The sequence below is a fragment of the Bos grunniens genome, chromosome 1 (assembly GCF_055505025.1).
Source record: "Bos grunniens cultivar Pamir isolate PY7600 chromosome 1, Bosgru_T2T1.0, whole genome shotgun sequence".
NCBI classification, from domain to species: domain Eukaryota; kingdom Metazoa; phylum Chordata; class Mammalia; order Artiodactyla; family Bovidae; genus Bos; species Bos grunniens.
Genome location: NC_141165.1, coordinates 119633351 through 119648485, shown reverse-complemented (window position 1 = coordinate 119648485; position 15135 = coordinate 119633351).

The following is a 15135-nucleotide window of genomic DNA, read 5'->3' as shown; positions in this document are numbered from 1 at the left end:
TATTTCTTCAGTCTTGGTAAGTTGCATGTTTCTAGGAATTTATCCATTTCTTAAAGGTTATCCAATGTGTTTGCATATAATTTTTCACAGTAGTCTCTTATAAATGGGACTTCTCTGCTAGACTCCTGATTTCAGAGAGTCCCTTACATCCTGATGGTCTAAGATAACGTGCTCCAGGGACTCCCAGACTGTGGCTGAGAGAGCCTGCAACTGATTCACAGGTCACTACAGGGTCCACAGCTGGGAGTAAAGTCTGTTGACCTCTTACCACACACACAGCAGATGGGACTCCTCCCAGGTCCCTTGGCAGTTAGCTGTGGATACCACAGCTCCTACAAAGGAGCTTTTATCTGTGGATGGATGCCAAATTATTGTTGTTGAGGAGGGGATACGTGCAAGGGAGGTTTTATTTGGCTGTCTTGTTAACATCATTCCTCCAAAATAATATTTTAGAATAATACATTCATTAATTCGAAAAATGTGATATGTTTTCACTGAAAAAGATTGGTAACCTCCAAATTTTTCTAAACCTATTTTAAGCCAGTAATATGTAAGTGCTTTTCTATATGATATTTACAGTGATTTTTACAATTATTATGTGAGGTAGATGATAATATCCAATTGTACAAAAAGAAAAAATGACTTTCAGGGAAGTTAACTACTTGTTTAAAAGCACCTCTTTGTAAACGAAGAAATCAGGAAATAAAAAACAAACACAAGGACAAAGAAATTAAGACCTATTTTCCTATAAACAAGGGAGAAATATATATATATATATATATATACATTTTAAAAATATCCTAAATAATGTATTCACTCCACTTATTATATCATATGGCCTTGATGATAGTTTACTAAAAATTTTAAACATTTTTTTTTTTGCTGAATAGGTAAAACATATCAAAGTGGTGGAAAAAAAATCAAGAAAGCAAAAGTCAGCTCAATTTATTCAAAAAATAATTAAAAGATTAATAGAACATTCATTTCCCTCTGTTGGCATGATTTCATCTCTGCTTTTTTCCCCCCCTGTTCTCATTGTGATGATCAATCATGTTATACACAGCAACCTGTCAAAATGTGCTACATTAGCAAGTCTGGGATGCTTTGCTCATCTTTCCCCTCAAAGTCCATGCATTTTAATAGGACAAGTGGGCTTAAGTTGTTATTTGGGAGGAAGTAAAGCAGAGAGTAAATCAAGATCATCTTGCTTTTATTCTTTATGATATTTTTTTCTATTGGTTAAAAAAGTGTGTGGTGACATGCTTTGTTCAATCAGAAATTTGTAGCATTCTGTACGGAAACATATGGTACAGTTTTAGCCAAACTAGGAGAAAACATACATTTTTATTATATAAATCCTATAATGACTCACAGAATTGTGTAATAAACAACTTATGTAAATTCCTTTTTAGTTAGGAAGAAAGTTTTGCTCATTTGACATTTCTTCTGTCTATAGTTAAACCCTTTCAAGTTAATTCCTTTCATACTAACAATTTATTTTGCTTCTTCAAGGGTTAGTAACTTCTGTCAATGAAAGAGTGGCACATGCAAATTCCCAAAAGGGCAATATAAAAATTATTATATTCAAAGGGAATAACACTGAAATATTTTCTAATCACTTAAAGTATCTACTTAGACTGAGTACCTGATAAGCTATATTTTCTTTTAAAAAAATTATTGTGATAAAATTGACATAGAACATTATATTAGTTTCAAGGGTACAATGTAATGATTTGATATTTGTATATACTGCAAAATGCTCATCACAGTAAGTCGAGTTAACATCAGCCATCATATACATACGCATTATAACAGAAATCTTACTTTTCTTGTCGTGAATACTTTAAAATCTACAAAAAAGATCTTCACGACCCAGATAATCACGATGGTATGATCACTGACCTAGAGCCAGACATCCTGGAACGTGATGTCAAGTGGGCCTTAGAAAGCATTACTACAAACAAAGCTAGTGGAAGTGATAGAATTCCAGTTGAGCTATTCCAAATCCTGAAAGATGATGCTGTGAAAGAGCTGCCCTCAATATGCCAGCAAATTTGGAAAACTCAGCAGTGGACACAGGACTGGAAAAGGTGAGTTTTCATTCCAATCCCAAAGAAAGGCAATGCCAAAGAATGCTCAAACTACCGCACAATTGCACTCATCTCACACGCTAGTAAAGTAATGCTCAAAACTCTCCAAGCCAGGCTTCAGCAATATGTGAACCGTGTACTTCCAGATGTTCAAGCTGCATTTTAGAAAAGGTAGAGGAACCAGAGATCAAATTGCCAACATCCGCTAGATCATGGAAAAAGCAAGAGAGTTCCAGAAAAACATCTATTTCTGCTTTACTGACCATGCCAAAGCCTTTGATTGTGTGGATCACAATATACTGTGGAAAATTCTTCTAGAGATGGGAATACCAGACCACCTGATCTGCCTCTTGAGAAATTTGTATGCAGGTCAGGAAGCAACAGTTAGAACTGGACATGGAACAACAGACTGATTCCAAATAGGAAAAGGAGTACATCAAGACTGTATATTGTCACCCTGCTTATTTAACATATATGCAGAGTACATCATGAGAAACGCTGAACTGGAAGAAACACAAACTGGGATCAAGATTGCCGGGAGAAATATCAATAACCTCAGATAGGCAGATGACACCACCCTTATGGCAGAAAGTGAACAGGAACTAAAAAGCCTCTTGATGAAAGTGAAAGTGGAGAGTGAAAAAGTTGGCTTAAAGCTCAACATTCAGAAAATGAAGATCATGGCATCTGGTCCCATCACTTCATGGGGAATAGATGGGGAAACAATGGAAACAGTGTCAGACTTTATTTTTGGGGGCTCCAAAATCACTGAAGATGGTGACTGCAGCCATGAAATTAAAAGACGCTTACTCCTTGGAAGGAAAGTTATGACCAACCTAGATAGCATATTCAAAAGCAGAGACATTACTTTGCCAACAAAGGTCTGTCTAGTCAAGGCTATGGTTTTTCCAGTGGTCATGTATGGATGTGAGAGTTGGACTGTGAAGAAAGCTGAGCGCCGAAGAATTGATGCTTTTGAACTTGGTGTTGGAGAAGACTCTTGAGAGTTCCTTGGAGTGCAAGGAGATCCAACCAGTCCATTCTGAAGGAGATCAGCCCTGGGATTTCTTTGGAAGGAATGATGCTAAAGCTGAAACTCCAGTACTATGGCCACCTGATGCGAAGAGTTGACTCACTGGAAAAGACTGATGCTGGGAGGGATTGGGGGCAGGAGGAAAAGGGGACGACAGAGGATGAGATGGCTGGATGGCATCACTGACTCGGTGGACGTGAGTCTGAGTGACCTCCGGGAGTTGGTGATGGACAGGGAGGCCTGGCATGCTGCGATTCATGGGGTCACAAAGAGTTGGACATGACTGAGCGACTGAACTGAACTGAACTGAGTCAGTAAAATGTTTTAAAGAAGCTGCACAAACCATCAGCTATTAATATGTGATTAATAAATACTAGTGTATATTAGTAATAATACTACTAATTACTTCCTGTGACATGCAAGTTTAGATTAATAGATAAAGTTATATAATCTTATTAATAGCTCTAGGTAAACATTTTGAATGTTTATTGGCATGTGGTGTTAACAATTTATTAATAATATTGACATTCAAAGAATTTCATAGTCTCAAAGTGAAAATCAACAAGCAGAAATTTTCCCAACAAGAAATCCCTCTTTGTGTTAGTGTATTTGTAGAAGTGACCATTCTAGGGTAACTCTAGAGTTTACATCAAACTCTCTGTATTTGTTATGAAAATACGTGGACTAATACTATTTTAGACTTTGTAGTGTTAAGTACAAAAATAATAGTTTTTAAAGTCACAGTTATGTACGAGCATTTGGAACTAAGAAGGTATTCATTATTATAATGAATTTAATCCTGATGGGCAGTATTCTCTGTTAAAATTGCATTTAAAATATTAAGAATAATTGAAAATAAAGACTAGATGACTCATTTGAAAAGAATCTGCCAAATTATCAGTGTGTGCCATAATACATAAAATTGTGAACTCAGTAGCACTGCATAGTCAATCTTAGAAACAGCTTAATCAAGAGTGAGCCTAAGTAATACCTGTTAATAAACAAGCAGCTCCATATGTGGTGTAGTGATGTGTTCTTTCCAGACCTCACAGACTCATGTTTCACGTGTCAGTGTTCAAGTGTAAATCAGAAAGGGCCACCCAAATGCTCTGGAAACTGAAGAGCTGTTTACTCCAAATAAAAGTGCCTCCAACATGACAGTCTTGGTAGATTACTTTTAAGTTTATTGTACTGTGTGGCATTACATCACTAAATAAAACTGTGTTGTTCTAATTTCGGGTTGAATATTTAAATTAAGAGGTTTTTCCCCCAGGGTAAAACCCCAGAGTGCTTTAGTTTCATTTACACATGCGTTAAGTGACTTTAAACTTTCCTTTATGTGCACTTTATTATTAAAGTCCCTCTTCTCTAAAAGAAACCAATTGACTCTAGAATGTGAATGGTGTCTGACTGAGAACAACTATAATACCATTTTCTTTCTCAACTTCTCATTTTCTTCTACAAATAAATCAAAATGACTTTCTAGGTGGAAACTTTGAGCATTTATTGTTCATAATGAAAACAAAAGTTAACTCTTATCCTCACTAGAAAAAGAGAATATCTAAAGTTAACAGGTCTAATTATCCCATTGTCTATTTTCCTAAACAGATATCTGTTAGGCCATAGAGCATATCTTGTTATTTTCACTCAAATACTTTTGTATCTTTGTTTGTTGCATGTTTCAAATATACACAGATTTATATTGTCTTTGTTTTATTCATTAAGTGTATATTGAAGATTTAAGTCTCAGAGCACTGGGCTAAAAGCTAGACATATAACAAGAGTCCCATATAATAGTCACTCTTTTTACTTGAAGAGGAAATAATTACCTATTTTGGAAACAGACAAAATTAATTAATCAATAATTATCTATAGATTTGTGAAATGAAAAAGGTACATTCAGGAAAATTGAAACGTATACACATATATAATTGTTCTTACTTTTCTTTTTTGTGCTCAGTATTTATCAGTGAAATTATGAGTATTTTTCAATGAAATATGAAATAAAATGAGAACTGCTGGGTAAAAATTTTAGAGAACATGTTGGTTCATAAAGGGCAAAGGGAAAAAATTTTTAAGAAAAAATTCAATTACAGGAGATGATTCCTAGGACAGACTCTTGGGTAGTGTGAAACAAAATTCACATTTTATGGTAAGACAAAAACTTCAATATAAAAAAAAAACCTTTCTCTGCTCTTGGCTCCCACCTCCCCACACTGGATACCTTGTATCTACATTGTGCATCAAGTAAACCTCCCCATGGGCAAGAACAGTTGCCCAACCATAAGGAGCAACACTGTCCTAGCACATACAAGACAACTCCTTGAAAGATAGCATTCCTCAGTCTTGTAAGGGGTTTAAATTTGGACTGTGTAATCTGGCGATATCACCTCATTCAACGTGCCGCCCTCCGTCTCAAAATTTACCTAAGTGTGCTTTGACCTCTCGTGGGTCGAAGAGTTCTCAGAGCTTTCTGAGAGCCTGTTCCTGGGTTATAATCCTCAATTCAGTTCAAATAATATTTTCTTCATGATATCAACTAATTAATTTTCTCTTTGACAGTAGAAAAATGCCTCCGTGTTGGTTCTGCCTCTGAGATAGCATTACTCCCGAAATCAAGCAGGACCCTGAGGGGCACTTTCAGGTACAAAAGTCTTTCCATATCCCCCCATTTCCTGTTCAAAGGAAAGAAGCAGCAGCCTCTTATTCCTTCCCTGAATTCCAAAGGGCAGATTCAGTTTCTGCAAGTAGTGAGGGAAGGCACAAACAAAGGAAAGGCAGTCAAGGAAAGCAGTGCAGTGATGGGCAGGGTCCTAGTCCTGCCCAGAGCTACGCATCGCAATCTGATGCATATCTGAGTTCTGCTACAAGAACTAAGGTCTCCACCCCAGGGGAGGCTGAGCACAAGCATGTGGACCCCAGATTGGTTGGAGCCAGGGGACTGATGATTGAGATTCCTGGACCACCATCCTGTTAACTCACCACCAACCAATCAGAGGAAGGTCACACAACAGCAGACCTCCCCACCAAATTCTGCCTATAGAAACTCTTCCCTAAAACCATCAGGGAGTTTGGGCCTTTTGAGCATGAACTGCTCTGTTCTCCTCGCTTGACCTGGCGATAAACCTTTCTCTGCTCCAAACTCCAACTTTTCACTCTGTTTGGCCTCACTGTGTGATGGCTACATGAACTTGGATTCAACAACACTCTAATATGTCTGGACTTTTTCCCCTTTTTTAGTCAGAAATTCCACTGAATACACGAATTTGTATGAATACACATCTATTTTTAAATTATAAATATTCCTAAGATAATCATTAATCCCATTTGTATAAAAAGAATGAGAAAATTACATTGCTTTCTTATTATAACTTGAGAGCAGCAACATCAAAAGGTCGAACACACTGATGGTGGGGAAGAAGAGGCAGATAACTCTGGAATAGCATGAATTTTGCCAAGGATGGGTCAGACCAGAGTCACAGCCCTTCAGGGTGGTTTGGGCTTATGAGGTCTCTGGAGAAAGCACTGGAAAAGCAGGCTGGAAAGAGGGAAAGGCTGTGGGATCCAAACAAATGCCAGAAAAGGGAAGAGGTTTTTTCCTCACATCCTTTCTCCAGGGCCATAGAAATAATAGGCAGATACTATCAGCCAAATAATGGGTTAAAGCAGCTATTTGTGGGCTTGCTTGGGAAACACTAACATTTAACCTAGTTTATACATAAAAGTATGTTCTTAGTCCCAAACAAGCGACTCACAAATGCACTTTTGGAATACAATCCATTCATAAATTGTGGTCTCCTCCTATAATTACATTCAGACAAAAATCCTCTGACTCATAAACAAATTAAACAAATAATTTCCTTCCCAAACATCTGTTAGTATGAATTGCAATCCTGTATACCGGCCACAAGATGCCTTATAATAACATATGTGGTACAACTTTAGCATATGAACAACATGAAGTCATGAGTTCTTATGGACCTGGTTAGCCATGATTAACCATTTATTCATACCCTTTCCCCAAAGATTTTAGTCAGGACTTTTTAGGGCAGTAGATGGTAACTTCCTTCTTTCTTGGACAATCTAGAGGAAACATTATTTTTGAAGATAATAAACTCTGAGACTATTACTAATGACTTTATCTTTTCTTTTATAATATTCTGCTAACTTCCATTTACAGCTTTATAGTTGAAATTGATTAAATCCATTTGACATCACTGGAAGTAGTAACTTTTCTGTAGAGAATAAATCCAATAATTACTGTCATACACTTAGGAGGTAGTTGATTGCCAATAACATAGGTATAAAGTAGATAAAGGATGTCATTAGACAGAACACTTAACTTGGTTAATAAGGAGTCAGCCTTCCTCTAAAATTATTTGGCAAACCTAATATTTTAAAGTGATAATGAGAAAAACTAGATATTATATCATATGATAATAATACTCATTAATAGTATTCAATGCTTATAATATTCTGGAGGTTTTGATATGATATATCATTTAATGCTATATATAAGGTTAGGCAGCAGGTTTATGACAGTCCTAAAATGAAGAAAATGAAATAGAAAAAGATTAATCATCTTGTTCAAGGTTGCATGGTTAAGTGGTAGAGTACATGCATGCCATTTTGGTGAGTAAAAGAAATATTTTGTATAATTGATTTTTAAAAACTTACATACTACATAAAAGCATACATCAGGCAGTTAGAAGCTTTTTGAGGAATTTAGAATCTTATTTTACATCTAGGAAGTCCTAACTCCAAAAACAATATTGTAGAGATTAGTTCCCTACACTTACATTTTTAAGAGATCTTTTATTATTTTAAATAAAGAATTATTTGAGTCTCTTCAATAACACGTAGGAGAAGGCAATGGCAACCCACTCCGGTACTCTCGCCTGGAAAATCCCATGGATGGAGGAGCCTGGTAGGCTGCAGTCCATGGGGTCGCTAAGAGTCGGACACGGCTGAGCTTTCACTTTCACTTTTTGACTTTCGCTTTTCCTTTCATGCATTGGAGAAGGAAATGGCAACCCACTCAAGTGTTCTTGCCTGGAGAATTCCAGGGACGAGGGAGCATGGTGGGCTGCCATCTATGGGGTCGCACAGACTCAGACACGACTGAAGCGACTTAGCAGCAGCAGCAGCAATAACACATACTTCTGCAGATACTGTAAGAATTCTGTAGGAATTTAGAAAGAGGAAAAAAAAGAGAAGGAAGGAAAGAAAAGGGTTAAGGAGACCTAGTAAAAAAAATAATTCAAGTTGTTTCATAACAGACATGTTTTCTTCAATGTCATACCTATTTAAGAAATTAAACCAACACAAACGTCTGTAATACAGTATAAAATACAACAATTGGGACAAGAAGAGCCTAAATAAAGTGAAAAGCCAAAGGCAATAAAAGTGCATGTAGATATCAGTCCAGAAAGAAAGGCCTTACATGTAGCTAGTTGAGACACGGACATGATAAAGTACGTACTCCATTTACTTCATTGAACATTCTTTAGATCATCTGACATAAACATTAAAACAGAGAGAGGAAGTAAAATGTAAGATTTTCAAAGAGGTGTTTGGGGTCTCTGTGTGCATGTATACTAAGTCACTTCAATTGTGTCCAGCCCTTTGTTACCCGTGGACTGTAACCTGCCAGGCTCCTCAGTCCATGGGATTTTCCAGGCAAGAATACTGGAATGGGTTGCCATGCTCTCCTCCAGGGGATCTTCCCAACCCAGGGATCAAACTGGCTTAAGTCTTCTGCATTGGCAGGTGGGTTCTTTACCATTTGTGCCACCTGGAAAGCCTTTGGGATCTCTGCTGCTGCTGCTAAGTCACTTCAGTCATGCCCAACTCTGTGCAACCCAACAGACGGCAGTCCACCAGGCTCGGCCGTCCCTGGGATTCTCCAGGCAAGAACACTGGAGTGGGCTGCCATTTCCTTCTCCAATGCATGAAAGTCAAAATGAAAGTGAAGTCGCTCAGTACTGTCCAACTCTTTGCGACCCCATGGACTGCAGCCCACCAAGCTCCTCTGTCCATGGGATTTTCCAGGCAAGAGTACTGGAGTGGGGTGCCATTGCCTTGAGATCTCTACCAGTTATCAATTACCATTAATCAGTTCAGTTCAGTCGCTCAGTCATGTCCAACTCTTTGCGACCCCATAAACCACAACACACCAGGCCTCCCTGTCCATCACCAACTCCCAGAGGTCACTCAAACTCACATCCATTGAGTCAGCAATGCCATTCAGCCATCTCATCCTCTGTCGTCCCATTCTCCTCCTGCCCCCAATCCCTCCCAGCATCAGAGTCTTTTCCATTGAGCCAACTCTTCGCATCAGGTGGCCATAGTACTGGAGTTTCAGCGTCAGCATCATTCGTTCCAAAGAACACCCAGGACTGATCTCATTCAGAGTGGACTGGTTGGATCTCCTTGCAGGCCAAGGGACTCTCAAAGAGTCTTCTCCAACACCACAGTTCAAAAGTTTCAATTCTTCAGCGCTCAGCTTTCTTCACAGTCCAATTCTCACATCCATACATGACCACTGGAAAAACCATAGCCTTGACTAGACGGACCTTTGTTGGCAAAGTAATATCTCTGCTTTTGAATATGCTATCTAGGTTGGTCATAACTTTTCTTCCAAGAAGTAAACGTCCTTTAATTTCATGGCTGCAATCACCATCTGCAGTGATTTTGGAGCCCCAAAAAATAAAGCCTGACACTGTTTCCACTTTTTCCCCATCTATTTCCCATGAAGTGATGGGACTTGATGCCATGATCTTAGTTTTCTGAATGTTGAGCTTTAAGCCAACCTTTTCACTCTTCATTTCCACTTCCATCAAGAGGCTTTTTAGTTCCTCTTCACTTTCTGCCATAAGGGTGGTGTCATCTGAATATCTGAGGTTATTGATATTTCTCCCAGCAATCTTGATTCCAGCTTGTGCTTCATCCAGCCCAGCGTTTCTCATGAAGTACTCTGTATATAAGTTAAATAAACAGGGTGACAATATACAGCCTTGATGTACTCATTTTTCCTATTTGGAACTAGTCAGTTGTTTCATGTCCAGTTCTAACTCTTGCTTCCTGACCTGCGTACAGGTTTCTCAAGAGGCAGGTCAGGTGGTCTGGTATTCCCATCTCTTTCAGAATTTTCCACAGTTTATTGTGATCCACACAGTCAAAGGCTTTGGCATAGTCAATAAAGCAGAAATAGATGTTTTTCTGGAACTCTCTTGCTTTTTCCATGATCCAGTGGATGTTGTAAATTTGATCTCTGGTTCCTCTGCCTTTTCTAAAACCAGCTTGAACATCAGGAAGTTCACGGTTCACATATTGCTGAAGCCTGGCTTGGAGAGTTTTGAACATTACTTTACTAGTGTGTGAGATGAGTGCAATTGTGCGGTAGTTTGAGCGTTCATTGGCATTGTCTTTTGGGGATTGGAATGAAAACTGACCTTTTCCAGTCCTGTGGCCACTGCTGAGTTTTCAAAATTCACTGGCATATTGAGTGCAGCACTTTCACAGCATCATCTTTCAGGATTTAAAATAGCTCAATTGGAATTCCATCACCTCCACTAGCTTTGTTCGTAGTGATGCTTTCTAAGGCCCACTTGACTTCACATTCCAGGATGTCTGGCTCTAGGTGAGTGATCATACCATCATGATTATCTTGGTCATGAAGACTTTTTTTTGGTACAGTTCTTCTGTGTATTCTTGCCACCTCTTCTTAATATCTTCTGCTTCTGTTAGGTCCGTACCATTTCTGTCCTTTATCGAGCCCATCTTTGCATGAAATGTTCCCTTGGTATCTCTAATTTTCTCGAAGAGATCTCTAGTCTTTCCCATTCTGTTGTTTTCCTCTATTTCTTTGCATTGATTGCTGAGGAAGGTTTTCTTATCTCTTTTTGCTATTCTTTGTAACTCTGCATTCAGATGCTTATATCTTTCCTTTGCTCCTTTGCTTTTCACTTCTCTTCTCTTCACAGCTATTTGTAAGGCCTCCTCAGACAGCCATTTTTGCTTTTTTGCATTTCTTTTCCATGGGGATGGTATTATTACCATTAATAAGTTATCTCAAAAAAAATACTGACATACAGTTATTCTTTACATATTGTGAATGGTGGATTGGCAATTTGGGCTTGGCTGGGCAATTCCTTGCTGCTCAGGGTTGATGTCATTCACCCAGTTGAAGTCATCTGGATTTGGTTAGAACACTAGGACTGGCTTGACCAAAATAGCCTCAAGCAAATGTTTATGGTTGGTGCCAGCTGTTGGGGGAGTGTCCCAGGAGGGTAAAAGAAAAAGCTGCAAGGCTTCTTAAAGCCTAGCCTTAGTAGGCATACGATGTCATTTCTGCAGCATTCTGTTGGTCAACATACGTCACAAGTCAGCCCAGATGCAAGAGTTGAGGAAAAAGATTCTACCTCTTGATGGGAGAAAATCCATATTTCCCAGAGATCTAGAAAGAAAGATGCATAATGCATGAAGGGCCATTATTAAATCAATCCACCACAGGGCCATTAAGTGTTTTGACTCATTACTGAATTTTTACATCAGCATACAAACATGCTGCTGAATTCTTTCATCTTTTCAAAGAAAAATACTTTATCTTGAGCCCACTTCCCTCTTAAGATAGCTTATCATTTCTTTTGTCTTTCTCTGTAACAAACCATCTTCAAAGAGTAGTCTGTTCTCATAGTCTGATGTCTTCTCTCCCATCATTCATTGTTAAACTCAATCCAATCAGGCTTTAGTCCTTACCACTCCACCAAAACTATCCATGTCAAATTAATCAACCAGTTCCACACTGTTCAATCCACTTGTCAGTCCTTAGTCCTCTCTTCTTCCACCCATCATTAGCATTTCACATAATTCAACATTCCATCCTTCTTGTTCTTCACTCGCTTTCTAGGATACCATGGTACCATGAAAATACACCATTCTTACATCTTGCCACAGGAAACACAACTGCGGGACTGCCTGGCCCAACATTCTCAGATCTACTCCTGTGTGGGTGTTGAACCCATGTTGCAGAATGGCTGCTTCCAGCAAAGTGCTACGCACAGCATCAGCACTAACACATGATCCTGAGAGATACAAAACTCCTCAAATGGGGGCTTCAGCTTTAGGACTTACCATCACCTGGCTGAAATGTTCCTAGAACTGCATTGAAGTCACCTCATTCCCCTCAACTTCCCTCCTCTTTCTCTGTTTTCATGATGCTCAGGTCTCCATCACGATCAGAAAGTTCTGTTCACTCCCTTTGGCTCCCTTCCCTCTTTCCTTAAAACTCACCAGCTCCCCCCCCCCCCCAAAATCTCTTGTATATCTAACTTTTAGTTGCTATCTGCTTTTCTTTGGGCTTGAATTAACACACACTTCATTGGTTTCCCCTTATCTCTTTAGTCCTTCTCAGGATATTTTGATGATTTCTTCTATTTTGTACTACATTCTGAATGTTGAGTGACCCAAAGGCCATTTTCGGTCCTACACTCTTCACAATCTATACTTACTGCCTAAGTGATCTCATTTAGACCCATGACTTTAAATACCTTCTCTATAACAATGAGAAGGTATTTAAACCCACTTGTAAATTCTATTGAGCCTATATTCAAAATATTTCATTCTTTTTCTCTATATATATGCCCAGTAGAGAACTCAGAAAAACTCTACCCTGACATATCCATTACCTGCCTACCTGAGAGCTCCACAGGGGATTTCGCAGTTGTGGATATGGGGCTGGATTCATTTTTTTAAATGTATGAAACTCTACATTTATGATTTCCCCACATTACTCTAAGTATACTTCAATAGAAAGTTCATATTAAAAGAAATCAGATGAAATTTGAAGTACAACATTTTTACTTGTGAAGTCTCATCCTCATATATAAGACACAGATGCTAAAATTGTCTTCACAAAATTATTGTACCAACTAAGAAACTGTATATGAAATACTTTAAAATGATAAGCATTATAATAATAAAGTAGATTTATTTACTATATAATAGCAAGCTAACATATAGCTAGGAAAAGGTAAATCACTGATTTGGTTTAATATGCTTCATTCTCTAAGAAAGCTTCAAATATTCAAATTATTGTATTCTATATTTTTGTACAGTCACTAACAAACCAAAAGAATAAATTAAAAATTTTCTAACCCTAAATTACATTAAAAATACTGCATAATATGCTTATACAGTCAAAAAATGACTAATTCCTTAAAGCTTCTACTTACAAAGGAATAGAATGTTAACTCACAGCTAAAGAAAACCTGGTATAGTTTTTAAAAAATAAATAGTACATAATTACATATCTACTAACATTTTCACATTCTGTTTTCATTAAAATACTAATGTGAAATTATTTGAGGATTTTGATTATTGCATAAAGCATCTTAAAATATCTCAGTTGTTATTTGGTAGGGCTTCCCAGGTGGCTCAGTGGTTAAGAACCTGCCTGCCAGTGCAGGAGACTCTGGAGATGTGGTTTCAATCCCTGAGTCAGGAAGACGCCCTAGAGGAGGAAATTTCAACCCACTCCAGTATTCCTGCTTGGAAAATCCCATGGACAAGGGGCCTGGCAGGCTACAGTCCATAGGGTTGCAAAAAGTTAGCTATGACTGAGGGACTGAGCACGCATAGCTATCTATGAAGCTTTATGATGGAGACTAATAGATTTATTTGAATTTAAAAAGAGAGTTTATCAATAGATATTTCCTGAGCTCCAACTATACTATGCTGTGAACAAGATTTTAGTGTTAAATTAGAAAATTAGACTAATACCCTACAGTAATAATTCCAACGTTCCAATTACTAACACACACAATTATTGAAAATTAAATATCTAAAACTAGCTTAGTGATATGTAATTCCCTTTCCCACAGCTAGGAGATAAAGGCTAGAGATTTAGAGAAGAACTTAGAAAGGTGCTATTTGTATTTACCTCTTCTTCCATGGAGGTGGAGTCCAGGGTGTTTTCTCCTCCCCTCTGCCTCAGGAGAAGAGCTTCAACAGGGCCTTCCAGAGATCCAGATGAGGTCCTTGCAGCTGGACGCATGTTTCACGGCTGTGTAACTCTTGCTGAAAAGTCTAAAGTGGCTTCACTCTCAAATTCTACAAGTTACGGTGAAAGGATTCAAAGACTGTGTATGTGTATGCATATGGAGGGCACTGCAACCCACTTCAGCATTCTTGCCTGGAGAATCCCATGGACAGAGCAGCCTGGTGGGCTACAGTCCATAGGGTCAAAAAGAGTTGGCCATGACTGAAGCAACTTAGCATGCATGCATGTTTTATTTATATGTGTCATTTTAAATAATCCAACTTCTTGGTAGCTCAGATGGTAAAAAATTTGCCTGCAATGCGGGAGACTTGGGTTCCATCCCTGGGTTGGGAAGATCCCCTTGGAGAAGGAAATGGCAAACCACTCCAGTTATTTTTGCCTAGAGAATCCCCATGGACAGAGGAGCCTGGCAAGCTACAGTCCATGGGATCGCATAGAGTCAGATAAGACTGAGTGGCTAAGCACAGCACAGCATTTTTAAATGAGATACCTAAAAATTGTATTTTATTTTCCTTCAGTGTAATTATCTTGTATAAAAGCAAAGAACAAATGGGAAAGAGGGTGTAGAGGCAGAATTTTGTGTTTTACTAATAAATAGTACACTTGTTAATAAATAGTGAGTTTCAGGGACTTCCCTAGTGGCTCAGAGAGTAATGAATCTGCCTGAAATGTGGGAGACACAGGTTCAATCCCTGGATTGGGAGGATCCCCTGGACAAGGGAATGGCTACCCACTCCAGTATTCTTGCCTGGAGAATCCCATGGACAGAAGAGCCTAGCAGGCTACATCCATGGGGAATTTAAAGAAATAGGATAAAGTAAGAGGATAAAGCAAATGAACTTTGCAGTCCTCAGAAATACAACAAATCACACTAAACAACCACTTTAGTTAAAGGAAATATTTTTCCCAGAATGCTTGGATTCTAATGTTGTTATCAAAACCAATGAAAG